This window comes from Lipotes vexillifer, unplaced genomic scaffold (assembly GCF_000442215.2).
Source record: "Lipotes vexillifer unplaced genomic scaffold, Lipotes_vexillifer_v1.1 scaffold2487, whole genome shotgun sequence".
In the NCBI taxonomy this organism is placed as follows: Eukaryota; Metazoa; Chordata; class Mammalia; order Artiodactyla; family Lipotidae; genus Lipotes; species Lipotes vexillifer.
The window spans coordinates 14,419-21,518 of record NW_006773987.1 but is presented as its reverse complement, the minus strand read 5'-3'; positions in this window follow the sequence as shown (position 1 = coordinate 21,518).

The following is a 7,100-nucleotide window of genomic DNA, read 5'->3' as shown; positions in this document are numbered from 1 at the left end:
TAGGGAAAGTATTTAAGCCTGCTACACAATCTGAGTGAAATATGCTGCGTGACTTTCCAACACTTTTGCTCTGATTGCCATCTCCGTTTCTGTGGTAATGGGCATATACCAGATGACGAGTCCACCGACCAAATGTTCCCGGACTAAAAAGAAACTAATCCTTTATAACTTTGTAACTCAAAGCAGTCTGAATTTTTAAAAAAGGAATTGATTCTCCAAAGCTAGATTATTCCTCAGTGAAATTATAGGATACCATTTCTGTGGCTGCAGAGTGAAGGACCAACACCTGGACGGAAAGTCACTGTTCTTAGGTGCAAATGTTTGAAAATCTCAGCTGGGACCAAAGGTTTTCTCTGTACTCTTAATTATATGAGAGTAGAGCAGGGGCTCAAAGGACAGAAATATGTCCTGATTAAATCTGTATTACATCTTTAAGAAACCGCTAAACGCTTCGCTGTGTTTGGAAGAGACTTACACATGAGGAACATGCTGACACAAGAGCAGTGGTCTCATTTTGTGCAGATATCCTGAACATCAATGCCTTCAATCCTCAGGACTTCAGTAAAGGTTACAATTTAATACTACAGCATTTGTTCCTTAGGAAGAGTATCAAGTCAGTGCTAACAGTATTTCACTAATCTTTGCTGTCGGTCTTTGGAAGTTAATTAAGGAACACTTAAGCTGAATCCATTTTCAGCTTTTGTGTGCCCACCCGCAGGGGTTTTCACTAAAGTGGCTGCCTTCCTCGACCCCCCTAGAAAAATTACCATGCTAGTAGGTATAAACCAGAGACATGTAAAAGGCAGCATAGCATGGTGAGCCCTGTAGTAAATGTAACTCAATTCAGTGCCATTCAAAAGCTTCCAGACATCAGAAAAGCTTTCTCAACAGCAGGAGTACCATAGAGAAGAAAGCATTTCTAGTGCTAGAAAAATACAGCATGGTATTGGTTTGTGGGTGAAATAGGTTTTATGCATTTGTACTGAGCTGAAAGGCTTGGTCACCATCCTTTTTATTCTTGAATACTATTATTTGCATTTGTGTAAATTCCAATTAAATAACGCCAGGCCAGTCTTTGTAAGGAATGGCCAAACTCAGTTAAACTAACAACTTGACAAAACAAAGTTACATTCTGCATTTGGTATGCTTGGGTTAGAAAAATATTTAAAAAATCAAGAAATGGAAAAATGAGTTTCTGACTGCTCAGAATATTAATGCATTGAAGCCCTTAACAGACTATTTAATGTAGTTGATAATGCTAAGGATTCAGGGAAAGCTAATGGATGTTTAATGAGTTTCTTGTCTGTGGGGAGGCATTGCAAGAATTCGCTGAATAATAAAGATTATATCCATTTTTCCACATTGGAAGAATACTAGTTGAATGATGTAGATATTACACCCTTTGAAAACGAAAATAAGATAAAGGAAAACATATGAAATGTCTTGCATTTAAAAAATATTTAATCTCACATACCACACACAGAGCAAATATTTATTGTGCACTTACTAAGTGTAACAGGTGGGGACTATAAAGACACTTAAGACATTGGCCGGGATCTCAGAAAGCTTAAAATCTATTTGGGAAAAAAAAAAAACACCTAAGTATGTAAAAGGTTAAAGGAGAATAATTTATTTCGGTAATAATTTGAAACACCACAAAGCAGACAGAAGAAGGCAGAGTGTGATTAAAAGCAATTGCATGATCACTCTGTGAGTCAAGAGGAGGAACAGATAAAGGCTTTAACAGATGGAAAGGATTCAGGTGAATGGAGCATAAGGTGAAGTATTCCAAGATCGCATGCGTGAAAGCAGGAGGGAGAGAAAGACGTGGGAGCAGAGGGCAATCCAACTTGGCCGCATTGCCTTTTCTGAGAGAGGCTCATTGCCCAGCTTCCAGGATTAGGTGTTAGGAGATCTGGGCTATGGATGCATTTTTGCTGCTTTCTAGTCAAGGAATCTTCACCAATTCACTTGTCTACTTGTACCTGTTTTCCTCATTTGAGTACATTATCACCTGAATTTCTTATTTTACAGAATCTTCATGAGGACCAAATAGCATCTGTATGAGAGCACTTTAAAAACTAGCTCAACTAAAGAAAGGGTTGGAGGCATTGGCAGTTGACTCTGGAAAAATGGGTTGGAAGCACATTGTGGGTGCCATTGAATGAGATAAGAAGTTCTGACTTTACTTCGTAGGGAGCACCCAGAAGTTTCTGGACAAAAGAGTGCAATAGGGCATCCCTGGTGGCGCGGTGGTTGAGAGTCCGCCTGCCGATGCAGGCGACGCGGGTTCGTGCCCCGGTCCGGGAAGATCCCACATGCCGCGGAGCGGCTGGGCCCGTGAGCCACGGCCGCTGAGCCTGCGCGTCCGGAGCCTGTGCTCCGCAACGGGATAGGCCACAGCAGTGAGAGGCCCGCGTACCACAAAAAAAAGAGTGCAATAATCAGAGCGATGTTTGGAGGTTATTAATTCGATAGCTGTGTAAGTGAACAGAGTAGGAACCAAGAAGGGAAGTGGACCTGTAGGGTGAGGACGTTGGGACTGGAAAGGAAACAACCTACCGTTGAGAATAAAACCTGCTAAGAATTGGACCTCATGTAAGGAGGGAAATTTAAAAATATGTCAGGTTCAAGGAATGGAGGAACCACTCATTAACAGGAAGTTAAGAGAGAGAACCAGTCTAGGGAAAGGAAGCTGAGAGAAGATGAGAAATTCTGTTCAAATATGCAGAGTTCAATAATGAAAGGTTATTAGAATATATTTCTACTAAACGTTAATGTGCAGGTTGTTTTGGCTGTTAGTTGCAAATAGTAATTAAGTGTCACTTGTTGTATTACAAGAAAATTGTGGAAATGTACAAAATGAAGTGTATTATTGGAGTTGTCAGGTAACAAGTGCACCTTTAGGCCTTTAAAACAAACGGGTTTTTTAAATAACTTAAAAGTAAAATAGTGTGGTTTAGTTCCCTCGTTCTGTACCTCCATTGGGTTAAACACAAACCATTTTATGATATAGAGTCACTTCACATCATTTTTTTTTTTTTTTAATTGTAATGGTTTCAGGAGAGGGCTTTTGAAATTACAGGATTAATTCATTTTTAACAAACTCGTGAAGGGGAGAGGGCAGGAAGAAAAAGAGCATTGGTGAATGTGAATGAGTGAGTCATTCACTGAATGTGAATTGGAGGGGAGAGAGAAGGGAGACTTCCCAGGCTTGGCCTTGGGAGGACCCACAGGGTCCCAACCCCCAGTCCTCTCTTCTTAATTCTGGACCTGGCTGAACTCAGAGCCCAGCAGGCCAGCTGTTAATAGGAAACAGCTCCACGTGTGGCTTGGGTACAGGGACACAAATTAAAATAAAGGCAAGTAAGCAGGGGTCCGAGGCTGCTGGAGTGGGTTCATTAGCAATGGGGTACACTTGACTCAACCTGTTATGGTCACCGGCTCTAAAGGAACTTGCTGCTATGCTGTTGTGAACTGATCTTTTTGAAACTGTTGATACAGTATACTGCTCACAGCAGGAAAGGCATTCAGAGCTTTGTTCCTCTGCACACACACACGAGCTTGGCAAGCAGCCACTTGAAACTCTGCTGCCAGTCGCATGAAAACATTCACTGCTATTACCAGAAAAGGCAAAGGCTCCAGATTTCTTTAGGAGAACAGCTCACCGTTTTGTATAACTTACATTGAAGAATGACCTTATGGCTCGCCAGAAAGTGAGCACAGGGAACTGTGCCAGGACATAGGGACAGTTCACCCAGAAATAAGCTCTCAAATTCATGGAGTGTAAACTTGCAGATATGTTGTCTGCTAGGGTAGTTCTAAGATATTAAGGTTACAGTATTGAATAGGATCATACTGTTTGCAGTATTTAATCTAACTCATGTCTCTATTTTTCAGGGCTCCATAGATATCATATATGTCATGTAATAATAAGTATAATATATAGTTATTGTAACTATAACTATTATATTATAACTATTATACATGATAACAAATAACAGGTGTGCTAAGCCTCTTACTTGAATGATTTCATTTAACACACAGACACACAGACTATGAGCCTGGTTGTGTTATGCCTCAGTTTTATTGTCTTTGAGTGGTTAGGTAACCTGCTCAAGGTCAAACAGTTGAGAAGCATTTAGCCAGGCTGACCACAGAGTCCATGGCACCAACCGCTATGCCGCCCACTTCATACTGTACTGGCAGCATGTATATTTAATAGATTATATTCTACACTGTAACACTCAAAAATAGCATGAGGCATGCTAATAGAAATGAAACAAACTGTATCCTTTTCTGTGCATGCATACTTGAGGAGCCTAGAATACTTAAAATGTTAGCAGTTATAGACGTAAGGCTAACTTATACATGAATTATTTTGGTTCACCTTTTACCAATTATAACTCCTCCAGGATCATTAAGAGAACATGTGATGGAGTCTGGTAGTTCACTTGCACAAGGAAAAGCATTGCTTTTCCACATTATTTAGCAAGTTGTCCAGTGGAATGGTTTCCCTTCTGAAGGACTGGGTTTGGGCTGTCTTGTCAAGTCCTCATGGATAAATGCTGTCTTGTGTTTGTTTTGTCTTTTTCATGGTAACACTATCTGCCTGATTCCCATCTTTTCCACACAGGAGAGTGAACGCTGGCCATATAATACCATCTTGTAGACATCAAAGGATAAATATTGCTGATTTATTATCACTCAAACCCTGGAAGCAGATCACTACACATGTTATAGGAACCGCAAGATCTCAGTCACAGCTGAATTCCATGTTAGTGCTAAAAATCACATAAATCCGGGAAGCAACTTCTCAGATACTAGACTTCAGAGTTTGTAAGCTTAAAATTATTAAAAGAGATATTATAATCAAAAACAATAAAATTCATAAGAGACTGAATAATTAGAAAAGATCTCTTAGTAAATGTTAGCAGTAGCATCGGAAATTCCAAATTATTCACCAGCAACAGAGGTCTAGTGTATTCTTTTGTTGAAATTATGAAGCACAGAGTAAATGCCGGTAAACCAAAACTACAACTTGGCTGAAAGCAGAACACTTACAGTCTTGACCTGCATGCTCCACGATGTAAAGAGAGGCCAAAGTCTGTGAAATACTACAGTGAAATCACAGAGGTCTGTGTATGTATTTAGTAAGTCCAGACAATGCACTATGTACTTATGGTCTGTTGTTGAGAACATACATACTTCATAAAAATCCATTACTAAATAGACAACAGCATCTCCTTTTATTGTATTAGAATGAAAAATTAAAAACATTTTGGAATGTAGGTACTGTTTTCTGACACTGTTGGTACGTCAGTTGGTCACTGTAGAAATGTGAAACTTGTTAGTTTGCTTCCCTAAGAAACTTGTCACCAACCGGAAATAGTTCTTCTCGAATTAGAGACCTTGAATGGGCGGCCCAGTTCTCTGTATATCTTACGTGCTCTGCACAGGTAGATGTTACCTTTCACGGGAGGCTGATAGGCTTTATGATCTCCCTAAGAAGCAGGTCTTCGTTCTGCCTTACTGAAGCAGACATTTGAATCTCTTTTTGTCTCCCTTTATTCCTAGTTTAGAAGTCATATACATACCTTTTTTTTTTTTTGTCATTGGCCTTAAATCTTCTTTTAATAGACGTCAAGAAACTTGCTACTGACCTCAAGAGATACAAGATTACCCTGTAAAGTATATGGGTAATATCATTTGATAAAACCAGTGGGCTACATCATGCTACAAATAATCACAATAATAATCTATGTTAGGATTATAAGATTTAGCTAAAACTAAAACCACCTCTTTTCTTTAGGCCATTTGTAACAATTTGAAGCACTTAAAATTGGGGATAAAACTTTCCCTTCACAGTTCTAGAGACATAAAGCATCACTGCATCCTTTCTCTAAGACACAGGTTGGGCTTCCCTGGTGGCACAGTGGTTGAGAGTCCGCCTGCCGATGCAGGGGACGCGGGTTCGTGCCCCGGTCCGGGAAGATCCCACGTGCCGCGGAGCGGCTGGGCCCGTGAGCCATGACCGCTGAGCCTGCGCGTCCGGAGCCTGTGCTCCGCAGCGGGAGAGGCCACAACAGTGAGAGGCCCGCGTACCGCAAAAAAAAAAAAAAAAAGACACGGGTCTTCATTCTGCCGTAGTGAAACAGACAACTGAAATAATGTGTATTCAGACATTTATTTATTTAAAATGTTTGCTGAGCATCTCTAATGCACCAGATGCTGTGCCAGGGGAAAAGAGATGAAGGATTTGTCCTGCCCTCACTCCTTATGTATATACATCAGCACTGTATAGCACCTAGTAGGCCCCCTTCTGAGTAGTGGGTATCCCCCAAGGCACCAAGGACACTGTGATGAACAAGACAGGCCCAATCCATAGAGGATTCCAACAAGGAAGTAGGCAAACAGATACAAAAATGGCAGCTGATCAAACCAGGCTCCGTGTGCAATGGGTGCTTTCAAAGGGGCATCCAGTGGGACCTGAGGTTCTGGGAAAGCCACACAAAGAATCAAAAAGACTGAGTCATGGCATTTGGCAGCCCAGAAATTGATGTGCATTGTCACATGTCCCCTCGGGCTGTGACAGCCTCATCATTGTAAGGACAACTGCACTGTCCGGGTGAGCCAAATCACAGTACAAGTCAGCAGTCACTGAGTTAAACACAGTCCTGGGAAAAGAAATTAAATGGTTGGTAGAACTTTATTAGCCAGTACTTAATAATAAAAGAGTCAGGAAAGTCAGAATATTGACATTGTGAGAGAAAAATAGCTTTCTCTTTACACTTCATAGGGCTGAAATGTATCTCAGCTTCAATTTCCCTGAGGGTGTTTCACAAACAATCTGTTTCACTGTCTCAGGAAGGATGCCGCAAAGCTGAAATTCTGGTCAAAATGCCAACAAGAGGCTCATTCTTCTTTTTGTTGTTCAAGAATCACACTTCTTCAAAGGGATAATTTTCCGGACCACACTCACTGCCAGGGAAAGCTTTAAAAAGCCAGAGCCATAGGGTCCTTCACAGTCTCAGCGCTGCAAGGTGATCCTCTAAGTACAAAATAAAATTATAAATAGTATAGATGCTGCTTTTACACTT